Source organism: Rhinopithecus roxellana, chromosome 16 (assembly GCF_007565055.1).
Source record: "Rhinopithecus roxellana isolate Shanxi Qingling chromosome 16, ASM756505v1, whole genome shotgun sequence".
NCBI classification, from domain to species: Eukaryota; Metazoa; Chordata; class Mammalia; order Primates; family Cercopithecidae; genus Rhinopithecus; species Rhinopithecus roxellana.
In genome coordinates this window covers 83,223,427-83,236,683 of record NC_044564.1, presented here as the reverse complement: position 1 = coordinate 83,236,683, position 13,257 = coordinate 83,223,427, and positions in this window count along the sequence as shown.

Here is a 13,257-nt window from a genome sequence, read left to right as displayed (position 1 = left end):
CGAGACTCCGTCTCAAAAAAAAAAAAAAAAAAAAAAAATTAAAATAATTCTATTACACAATATGCAAGAAAAATGAGATGCAGCATTGACCATGAGCAGACTTAAAATACAACTACCCATATTAAATAATGGATTATTTTTAATAAATTCAGATATACATCAGAAATGGAAGTGTTATATATAAGATATAATATTCATACATAAATAATATGATTAGGATGGGTGTGTGAATGCATTGGAACAATATTATGAACCATCATACTATGTATGTGACTTACATATCTAATTGGAAATTTCTAAGTAGTTGCATTAGAAATAAGTTTAAAAAACTAATTTTTAGGTTAGTTGCTGTAATCTGTAGTCACCTGTAATCTCAGCACATTAGAAGGCCAAGGCGGGTGAATCACTTGAGCCCAGGAGTTCTAGAACAGCCTGGACAACACAGTGAGATCCCATCTCTACAAATAATACACAAATTAGTGGTGTTGTGGCTCAGAGCACCTGTGGTCCCAGCTAATGGGAGGCTGAGGTGGGAGAATCACCTCCCACTTCAGTCACCTCCCGCCTCACAGTCAAAGCTGTGATCGTGCCACTGCACTACAGCCTGGGTGACAGAGTAAGATCCTACATCAGAAAAATAAATATTGAAATAAATAAAAGTAATATTAAATATATTTAATTTAGGCCACTCTATAAAATATTATAATTGCAACTTGCAAGCAATGTAAAAACTGTCAATGTAATTTTTTTCTATTATTCAGAGTTTGCTGTATATTTTACAATTACCACACATCTCAATTCAGACTAACCACATTTTAAATGTTCAATAGACTCATTGGCCAGCACAGTTCTATACAAAGAAGGAAAGAATGTTTCTCAACATTAGCTGCAGTAATGGGAGGAAGAGATTTTTTTTTTCCTCTGGGTAATATTTATCCATTCTATTTCTACTTAGTTGGAAACAGAAATTTTGAATTTATGGTAAACAAAACTCTTATAAATATGTAATTTCCTAAATGTCTATTTAAAAAAATTACTTCAAATATTAATTGTGGCTCTTACAAATTTAACACTATGGTGTCTATGACAATATTCTACTTAATATATATTGATATCTCCAAAACAATTCTGTGAAACTTATATGGAAAATATTTGAGTATTGAATAAAAATATCAGTAAAGTACATAAGAAGTTTTATAGTTTTTAGCTCTACACATTATTTTACCTCAAAGATTTATTAATTAGCAACCATCTAAATAAGAATAATAAACTTTAAAATATTTTGGTCAATAGAATTGTTTACATGATGGTAAAATTATATAGTAGGAAGAGCTTGTATTAGTAAGTTCTGTAGAAATAGATTCTAATATTACCTATCCCATTTACTTGCTAGGTGGCTTGGAGAAAGTCCCTGTGAACCCCAGTTATCTCATCTCTAAAATGGTTATGTTTTCCTTTAAGAACTGTGAAAATAAAAAAAATGTTATCAAAGACCAGTCCAATTTCTATGAAATTTTGAGTTAGTAGATGTGCATATATTTTTAAATATATGTATAAACTTATTATTCTTATTTTTAAAATTAATCTGTTTTCTGGTAAATTCAACTTTATTATTGACAATTATCTAAACCATTCTTAACAGCATTACTTAAGGAGTAATATATTTAGTAATATATGCTAAAAATATATATATGAAATATTTATTTTGTTCTATAGGTTTGATGTGGTTTGGATGTATGTCCCTGCCAAATCTCATGTTGAAATGTAATGCCTATTGCTTTAGGTGGGGCGTGGTGGGAGGTGTTTGGATTATGGGGTTATATCCCTCATGAATGCCTTAGCAGCATCCACTTGGTACTGTCTTTGTGCTAGTGATTTCTCACAAGATCTGGTTGTTTAAAAGTGTGTGACACCTCCCCGCCCTCTCTCTATTTTGCTTGTACTCTCACTATGTGATATGCTGGCTCCTCCTGTACCTTCTGCCATGATGGTAAATTTCCTGAGGCCTCATCAGAAGCCAAGCAGATGCTGGGTGCCGTGCTTCCTTTATAGCCTCCAGAACTGTGAGCGAACTAAACCTCTTTTCTTATGAATTACCCAGTCTCAGGTGGGAAACACAGGAATGGCCAAATAGAAGGTCTATCAATGTTTTTATAACAGCACCATTTCTTCATTTTCAATAAGAAAATTATTTCCAAGAATGTCTATATCAATATTTAAACTATTCCCATACTGTAAAATAAAAAATATATATTCAAGTTAAATTATAAATGTAAATAATATAATTTTCTTTAAATAATTACACATGTCTTTCCAACTATAAGTTTTGTGTCTCTGTTATCAGTTTTTTATTTATATTTTCTATCATGAGTTTTAAATCGTGAGAGAAATTGAGATGTTAATGGCATTATTCTAGCCATTAAAATGATTATATTATACACATAATAAATCTATATTAATTAAAAAGCTTAGATGAATGTTGGGTTCTGAGATTCCCTGTGATTGAAACTGGATCCATGGGTAAGTTCTGGAGATATGTGGGGCACACTATAGTAGGAGCCTACTTCCTCAGCTTAGATTGATAAAACAAGTTTAAAAAGAGCAATATGACAGTTTATGCCATTTTTATTCTTTTGACTTAAATTTTCATTTAAAACTGATGACATATAGAGATGAACTGAATTTAAAGTTTACAAGATCATAAGCATTGGGTCTGGTAATCTTTATTTTTAACTAGCCCCAAAATTGATTCTTATATACACCCATATTTAATTAAGAACCACTGCAGTAACTCAATTTATCATTAATGTGTCCAGCTAAGTGAAAATTGAGAAAAACAAATGGAAGAAGACACATTTTTCAACTCATATAAATTGGTTACCAGTAAAATAGTCTCAAGAAATTCAGGGAAACAACTGAGATGCCATTTTGAGGCCGTTGCTATCCATTATCACAGTAGCTACTAACCATACGTAGACAGAATAGTAGAAGGGAGTCATTTTATACCCATTTTACAAAGACAGAATTCAAACATTACTCAGAAGAAAACAAAATGTGGTAAAGAATATTGTACTCTACTGGCCAGGGTTTAGTAAGTGGGGAGAAAGCAGTGTACTGTATAGGAATAAATGATTTATTACAGGAAATAGAACACACATAATTGTAAGAGGATCTTGGAAAATGAAGGTCCAGGAGGACTTGCTGAAGGATCAGAAAAGTCACCAACTATTCATCTGAGAAGCTAAGCAAGTGTCATCTCTGAATTGGAATTGTGAATAAAAGTTTCTAGATAGATTTCTGAAAGTTAGTCCCCTCCATAGCTTCCACCTTTGTAGACAGGTGACATGAGCAGGGGAACACAGAAAGAGAGAGCAGTACCAGCATTTGGGAAGAATTGGATGCAGAGTGGAAGAGAGAATCGAAACATCACAGAGCATATCTGTCTGCTACCATGTCTGACTATATAGAAAGTAAGGGAGGTCAACTTCAGAGAGTGTAGGGCACTATTTCACTTTCAAACTCCATATCTCATGCAAATTGCCCTGTTGTCCAACTCCAATCCAGATCCATACTAGGAAGGGGATTATATGAAACATAGTTCCTGGATTAAACAAACTGAACCAGAGTAAACCAATATACACTCTTAATATTTCCAGATGAGAAATAGGACTGACTATATAAAGCTGTCTGAATTCAAAAATGATTAAGCATACCAATATTTATATGCAAATAATGAGCATAATAATAATAATAATAGTAATTGATGAAAAGAACATCTGCAAATTCCTCCAGGAATTGGAAGAAAAATTAAGACTTCTCTAGCTCAGGATTTTCAAGAAAGTTAAATAAAACTCCTGTAAATCATAGGTGAAGAAGCTTCATAATGAGAAGAAAAAAAAGATGGCAAAGATCTATATTGAAAAAGTTAAGTCATGACATTAGGAAAAAGTAGGTCTTTTGTAACTTGTTGTCAAGCAATCACTAGATTTGGAATAGGCCCAGGGTATATGTATCCTAGTACAGATTTGGCTTCTCACCTCGAAAGTACCAAAATTTTTAGGATAACACATTTTTGCTTGATTTTTATTTTTTGAGATGGAGTCTCACTCTGTCATCCAGGCTGGAGTGCAGTGGCAAGATCTTGTCTCAACGCAACCTACACCTCCTAGGTTCAAGCGATTCTCCTGCCTCAGCCTCCCGAGTAGCTGAGATTACAGGTGCCTGCCACCATGCTTGGCTAATTTTGGTATTTTTAGTAGAGACAAGGTTTTGCCATGTTGGCCTGGCTGGTCTCCAACTCCTGACCTCAAGTGATCTGTCCCCCTCAGCCTCCCAAAGTGCTGGGATTACAGGCATGAGCCACTATGCCAGGCAGGTTGATACAGTTTTTAAACAGGACTGTGATCAACCCAAAGGCTCACTTTCTTTTAACTAACATCCATGATGCCCTTGCCTTTATGATAAAAAATGTTTCTCTAAATATTAACTTCACCTAATTATCAGTAGCACCCCTATGTTAGGCCATATTCTGATTGTATAAGGAAACTCTCTAATTATGAATTGAACAGCATTTCATCTGGTATGAAACCACTGACTTGCAGCAACTTGAGGATTTTCCTTCCTCCCTTCCCCTACTATCCTTAGGCCCAGTTTCACATGGCAACTACTCACTGAATCAACTTTAAGCTGACTGCATTGAGAGTGAACATGCAGCATTATCAGCTGCGAGATATAGGATATTTTCTATTTGTCATGGCAGTCATTTTTTTTATCTTTTCATCACTGTCCTTAGAGTAGAACACTCCAAATGGAGTGTGCCTTGTTAATCTTCTTATGGGCACAACCTTTTTCACATACTCCTCTAGGATTAGGAATGTCCAAGGGATGCAGCACCCACTAATTAAATATAAATAATACAGCCATCCCACTCTCAGAAGAAAGTCTGCCATTGGAGATCTTTCATTTAAATGTTCCAGATAGTGGATCATGGTTTAAAGGTCTTTCACCTACTCTAGTGATGCAGGATATTTCCTTGACCCCTTTGCGGGTCTCACGACAGGGGGGCCTGATTTACTCAGCCTGCCCTGCTCACCCCATTGCAGGAGGGAGAGTGCAGGCGAGCAAGTGCAGGAACCAGTCAGCCACTTCAGTGCTGGCAGGAGCAAACTCTGTGCAAGCACTGCTGCAGCATCCAGGTTGGGGTGCCTGCAACCCCAAGGGACCAGAGGGTGTGTTACAGTGCTCTTTTAGCTCTGCTGTCTGTGGACAACAGTGTGTTACCAGGTAAGTGGGCCCTTTGCCTTGTTGAGTGGGGCAGCGGCCATCTGCCAGCAAGGGCAAAAGGCCAGTGTGACAGCCTTTTTGGGTACCCACACTTGGTGGGTCCCAAATTCTTGTCTGATGCCCAAGAAGAATGAGGTCATGTGAACAAATTGAAAGAATGTGAATGTAGAGCATTTTATTGAGTGATGAAAGTGACTCTCAGCAGATGGGGAACTGGAAAGGAGACGGGAAGGGAAGGTCACTCTCTGCTGAAGTAAGGTCTCCTCTCTCCAGTGTCCAGTTGTTATCTCTGGAGTCAAGCTACTTCTTTTTGTCTAGCTGCTCTGAGTCTAGGGTCTTTATAGGCATAGGATAGGGGGTAGGGCAGGCCATAAATAGTTTTGGAAAAGGCAATATTCAATTTTTAAAAAGACATTATTCAGAAAGAACTACTCAGGAGAAAGTGGACACATATGGATGGAAGTTCTCACTTTGGGCTGCAGGTTTCAGGCATTTTGGCTCAAAGGTGGGGTTTTGCCAGGAGTTTCTCTGCCTAGAGTTTCTCTGCCTCCTATCTCTATCACTAGCAGTATATACACTCTGCATTTACCTATCCTTTCTTGGCTCTGTCTCCCTTCTTTACTTAATATGTCAATGAAACTCCTATCAGTGCTCAATGAATTAATTACATGCACACAAGGTCTGTAAAAATACGGACTTTTTAAAAGAAGAGCAATGTATAGAAATGATAAGTTTACTCATATCCCTGGCATGTTTGTTTAATAAATACATTGTTTTCTCATTACCACCTATTTTTGAGGGTGGATGCAACATAAATACTTACAACTGGAAGTTAATGCAGATCCTTACATTCCATAAAAAGTTGGCCTACTTCTGCTCACTTTTTTTATGGTTTAACTAAAAATGAAAGTGAATTTAAGCAACCTTGTGTGTAATAGAATGTAACTTTGAGCTATGAAATGTCATATTGCTTATATGTAGATTATGAGAAAATTATGAGTTTTTGAAACTATTCCATAATTATTAAAATATGTTTCTGTAGAAAGCAAATGGAATACATACTTTTGTATGTTTGAGAGTGAGCAGTTAAACTGTGTAATTTTCTGCTGCAGATAGTTATCTAAGATGGAGTCACTGAGCTTCTGAAGTAATTAACAGAAAGAATAAAAATCCTGTTTTTGATTTACAAGATGATTTTTACTGGAATAAGGTTTATATGTGTCCTCTTTACTCGTTAGATAATTTTAAGTGGCTTTCTATTTATTATTAAATGTGAGAACTGTATATTTTATGCACTAATAATTGTACTTATTTGAGAAAATTGGAAATTTTGCTTTTTCCTACCATGTGTTAAAGAAATAGCATGTAAAAGACCATATCCTAATCAGAGTTGTTCAAAGTGGTATTGAAAGTCAGTATCTTCAACAAAGAAGTGTATACAGTTATACTTAATCATTTCTGCCACTTTTGAATTTTTATCTAAGTGAGTGATTATGTAAATAAGCTAGCTGTTTCCCTGATGGACCAGTGTAATTTCATGCCAGTAGAAACTGGAATGAAGCAAATTAAGAGATGTTATATTACTCTATATTTTCATGTGAATTTATATCAAGAAGGGGTGATGATTCTGAATTTTACGGTAATGTGGCTTTTATTAGTGCACAGTAGCTATGTCCGCAGAATGTCATGTGTCACTTCAGTTCTTAATTTTAGTACTTCCATTTTTAATGGAATTTGTAACAAATTACCTGTGATGGTAAGATTCTACTTTAATATCAAGTATTATGATTTCAAGTGTTAACTACTCTAGTGATATGATGATAGTTTAAGCTAGCTATGTGCTATGGCTTTGTTCTCATCCTGATTCATCCGGTTCCAATTTTCAGACAGTCCCAATCTCCTCTGATGTAAGAGACCAGTATGACTGCAGCCATTGACTTGAATTCTATGGCTAAAATACCCCATAGACATTATGGTTTCCCTCAGTGGAAAAATGTATGTAAATATGGCTTTTAGAAGTACGGTTCCTTTACCCTGATTCAAATTTCCTCCAATTTCTATCTGCTTTTGTTTACTCTCTGGTGGCTTCAAAGAAACTTCCCTTCCAAGTACTTAATTGCCGTATGAAGGGCTATTAGCCTAATAAGAGCTCTTCCACCATTACCAGAACTGTAAGTTTTTAAGTTACAGTTCTTTTTCTCTTTGTATGTAGATCCATTAAAAAAAATTGGAAACAATAGGATTTAATTACAGAAATTACCCTGTGTAAAAGTTTTGTAATGAACTTATTTCTAATTTTAAAAGATCTTTTTTTTTTTTTTTTTCTAAATTACTCTATCTGTGAAGCACTGTGGTCTTTTTAAAATTACTTGAACTTTTAGGATATCATACCATTAATAGTCATGTTGACTCTCTACATAGGGATTTTCATGAGCTTTATGGTCATGAATTTCTAGTTATGATTTATAAAAATGTTTGTTCTTGCTTTTAATGAGTAGCACGAGATGCATATTTCTACTTTTATCAGCAATATCGTCTCAACAACAGCTTTAAAGGCTCAGGTTCACTTCGAGTTCAAGCAGATAAACTGCCCAAACTATTATTTAGCATAGATCTAATTAAACCCTTGTTAGAGCATATTCATTTACTCCAGAAAATGTTATGCAAGTACATGAGTGAATATTGGAAGACAAACAAGACAACAAAAATATCAAGTAAAAAGATCAATATATTGCCCAGAAACTAACAAATTATTGACCTACGTGCTTGCATTTTCACAACAGAAAACAAAAGAACTAAAAACAATAAAATAAACTTTACGTGAGAAGTTTATTAACTAACATGAAAATTGAAAAGGAGTAAAAAAATATGAGAGTCCCCTATGTGGACATGAGATATATAGTCAATCTAGAGTTTCAGTACATTTTCATTTCATTATTAAACAACTGTTGATCTAATTTATTTTATCTGTAGTATTGTACCCTATTATTCTGCATACAAACTGTAACATCCTTTCTTCGCCATGCTCATATGAAAGAGAATGAAAGGGAAGGACAGTGGCAAGTGTGATATACCCAAATATTTAACCTCACCAATCAGACATTGGCTCATAATCCCCCTGTAAATCCTCATTCACACCATCGCCCTAATGTCTACAATGGGTACCGCAGCACGCAACAGCACTTCACATTTACCTTTCCCACTTACAGTAAGTTAAACATGTCATTACTGTCTTCTCCAATTCTCCGAAGGTCTGTTTCACTTCTATGAATATTTCCATTTTCTAGTTTTGATTTACTCTAGCTTTGACCTCAAAGAGTCGCTCTCTATGCCTTTTTTTTTTTTTTTTTTTTTTTTTTTTTTTTTTTTTTTTTTTTTGAGACAGAGTCTGGCTTCTTTGCCTAGGCTGTAGTGCAATGGGATGATCTTGGCTCACTGCAATCTCCGCCTCCTGGGTTCAAGTGATTCTTTTGACTCAGCCTCTTGAGTAGCAGGGATTACAGGTGCTCACCACCACACCCGGCTAATGTTTGTATTTTTAATAGAGGCGGGGTTTCACCATGTTGGCCAGGCTGGTCTCGAACTCCTGACCTCAAGTGATCCACCTGCCTCAGCCTCCCAAAGTGTTGGGATTATAGACGTGAGCCACCACGCCCAGCCTATGCCCTTCTTTTCTCAATGTCTCTCTCTTACCTAAATAGTCCGAGTAAGGTTTCTTTTCAAAAGAGCACCTAAAATAGAAAGTTTCTGTTAAGAAAACCTCCTTTCTCTGTCACCTGTAACAAGAGACTTGGATACTAAAGGCCTGCCTGTCCTTCCATACCTCCTCATTCAGCAAGTAAAATATACAAATAGATATCTCAATATTTTTTTCTATTTTATTTTGTTAGTAATTTTTTTCTTCCTAGATTAAGGTACACACACACACACACACACACACACACACACACACACACACACAAATCCTGAGGTAGCTTATTAATGATCTCTGGAATTTTTAGATTTTTCAGGGCTAGGGAAAACTAAGAACAGGATTATACATTTCTAAAACTAGATTAGATCTCTTAATTTTGCCTAATTTAAGACAGAAATCATCTCTGCATCCCTGCAAATTTTAGATATTGCCATAAAACCAAATTAGCACAATAAAATGTAATGGTTTCCTAACAGAAAGCACATTCTAGAATTTAATGCACTATTGATTCCTTGCCAAAACGAGAAATATCTTGAACTGTCCTTATCTAAGAAGAATTGCACTTTGAAGACTGGCTGTCAGTTCACAGCAGGAAGCAAATGTTTCAAAAAAAAAAAAAAGAACAAGCTGCTCTTGAGCTACAAGAAGTATGAGAAACTGAAAACTATCAATTCTGTGTTTTTCACCTTTTCCATTGTTCAGTGGACGTCTATAAAGCAAATCAGTGTTTCTACGTTTTGACATGACAGCCAAGTAAATAGGCCAAATCGTTTGCTGCGGTTGTAATCATGACAAACTGACATATCTTGGTTTGATTCTTCATAATGACAAGAAGCAAAAAAATAGGGACATATGGCATAAACAGGCCACTTGAATTTAGCCACAAATTGTTAAATCTCAGGTCACTAATCGCACAAATCTTAAGTTTCTTTTTACTCTGCCATTCAAGGGACTTCTCTGATGTTGCCCTGATAAGACTTTTCAATCTTTTTCAAACTATTCAACTTAAATTGCACTGCATTTTCATGATTTTCCTTATTTTTTTTTCTATTCTTCTATACATAACTGCTCTACATTCTCTTATCTTTCTACTTTGATCTTTATTCTTTTTGGCCTACCTCCCACCCAATTCTGATGAGTTCAAAAAGTACTCATGTTTTAAGACCTAAGTCAAATTCTTGCTATGCCTTAGGCAAATATTCCAAGAGAAATGTGTAACTCCTATCTCTAAACTACCAATGAATTCATTCGAAGCAATCTTTTGAGACATAGTATTGTATTATATAATATATGATAAAACTCTATTCATGCTTCCTTGACTGTAAGTATCAGAGTTAATTAACTCTTACTTAGGTTATGGGCATCTCAATTACAATATGATCAATATCTGTTTAATTACTGAATGATTATCTAGTTGCACCAGAAATGAGGAGGCCTCGTGGATAATGAAGCACATTGCTGTCAGGACCCCAGGAACAGCTTTTGGCATCTGGAATGGATGGCAAAGGTTCAGAGAACTCACAGAAAGATGAGTTCTTTAAATTCACCATAGTTTCCAAATTGCTTTAGAGAACTCTAAAGGAAATCAAGAAACAATTAGGGCCACATTGATTAACTCAGCACTATTTCTTTTTTTTTTTTTTTTTTTTTTTTTGAGACAGAGTCTCGCTCTGTCACCAATCTGGAGTGCAGCAGCGTAATCTTGGCCCACTGCAACCTCCATCTCCCAGGTTCAAGCAAGTCTCCTGCCTCCCTAGTAGTGGGGACTACAGGCGTGCACCACTGTGCTCAGCTGATTTTTGTATTTTCAGTAGAGATGGGGTTTCACCATGTTGACCAGGATGGTCTCGATCTCTTGACCTCATGATCCACCCACCTCAGCCTCCCAAAGTACTGGGATCACATGCATGAGACTCTGCACCCAGCCAACTCAGCACTACTTTTACACATTGTTACAAATATTATACTTTTGGAGCAATTAGAAATTGTATGTGATGTCTTATAGTTTTTAGATATCAAGTTCAAATATTTCCAGATTATCTTGCCAACTGATATGTCAGAGACTGCTGAGAGAAGGAAAAGCTCCAATACATCTACAAATTCTGACAATTCTGCCAAAAATTCTTTGTTTCAAAAAAGGCAAAATAATGGTCGTTAGTTGTTATTGGAGAGTAATTCATTAATGCATAATCACCATTAATAATTGTCTAGTATAGTCACTAGGAATTTAGAAGTGAACAATAAAAATGCAGTATACTATTTTAAGGAGGCTCATATAGAGATTTTCTTAAATTTAATGTTCCATATATATGTAGGAATCATATTAGTATAAACTATATGGCGAACCAGGTTTGATGCAGTTAGGATAGTTGATTTTCCTGTGTTTTATTTTTTAATGCAATGAATTGAAAAGATTTTTACAAGTTCTTATCTAAAAGTCAAGTACACAGATTAGGCCTTCTAAAATAAATTGAGACTGATTTGGTTCTGAAGTGAAAAAAATTTAAACATTTTGATTCAAACTGTTTGTGGTCTCTGAGAATCAACACTAGGTTGCTGACAATATCAGAGAGATCATGATACATTTTATGAATACACTTTATTTCTCTGGAAAATGTCTATGATTATGAAGAATATGAACTTATACTATTAATTTGTTTGTATAAATATATCATGAGATCTTCTGTCTCAGAATTATAAGGAATGAAATCAAACTTCCTGAGAAATTAATCCTCTGGATTTCTAAAACTATTTCTTCTATATACCAGTGTTTATTTTATAATTTTGATACATTTTTTCCTTGGTTTGTAAACACATTATATGGAAGATAAATCCTTGAATAAGGAGGGAATCTTAGAAAATATTTAGTCAAGCTTATTGATTTTACAAACAGAGAAAATGTCTTGTCAGTATCAGAATGAACACTATTAATTGAAGTTCCTTATTCCTTTTGATATTCCGTATTGATTCTCAATAATTTACTATTCCAAAACAATCTTTTCAATTATTAATAATACCCTGCTTTCTAATTGAGTGTAATGCTACCCCTATGGATGACTGGGTGGGATATGGCTTGTTGTGCTTTACAGTAAGTGATATACTTTTGAGTGGAGTTGCTATATAGAAATACCAACTTTAGAAATGTGGGTTGATTTTAATTTCTAATTATCATCAATAATTAAATACATAGTTGATAACGAAGACAATGAACATTTTCCTTGGTAATTATGTATCATGTTATTGCTAAATATGTCCTTAATAAAAAATACAAGGATGAGATAACAATTTATTTGTCTTTAACTTGCTGTGTGCTGTAACCATGAATTCTTTAGAAAAATAACAGGCATACTCAGCAAATAATCACTATATATTGATAGTGGATTCTGTTTTCAAACCCTTATGTCAGACTTTCTCAATGTGTTATACTATTTGGCTGATCATAAGTAACTGAGTTGATTGTTAGAAATGTAAATTACTGGTCCCTGCTTAAAATTGACTGAGCAAATTCTCTAGAGGTGGTATCAGAGTATCTGCATTTTGAATAACCAAAAAAGGGATTCTTGTGCAATTAACAATAAGAATGCCTGCCATTGTGGTTGCCTAATCTGGCATTCATGAAATATAAGTAAATGGTTTATTCATTAAATTTTAGTTCAGAACTTAAAATGGAATAAACACAATCTTCAGATCTGATTTGCATTGAGTGTAGACCTTATATTTGAAATTTGGCCCTTGATTTTGTATCTCTGTGATGGTAGGAGAAAACAAATAGGAGCTGTATGAAACGATAGACTGTCACCTCCAGTAAAGATTTCTTTGTTCCAATCCCTCCAAAATTAAAACATATTTTTTGAGGGAGAAAAATATTTATTAATTTAAAAAGTTACTATTTTCTGAGATTCATTAGGTTCATGGTCTTTTTTTTTTTTTTTTTTTTTTTTTTGAGACGGAGTCTCGCTCTGTCGCCGGGCTGGAGTGCAGTGGCGGGATCTCAGCTCACTGCAAGCTCCGCCTCCCAGGTTGACGCCATTCTCCTGCCTCAGCCTCCCGAGTAGCTGGGACTACAGGCGCCCGCCACCTCGCCCGGCTAGTTTTTTTTTTTTTTTTTGTATTTTTTAGTAGAGACGGGGTTTCACAGTGTTAGCCAGGATGGTCTCGATCTCCTGACCTCGTGATCCGCCCGTCTCGGCCTCCCAAAGTGCTGGGATTACAGGCTTGAGCCACCGCGCCCGGCCAGGTTCATGGTCTTATACACAAAGCCCGTATGTTTCTTTTTTGCT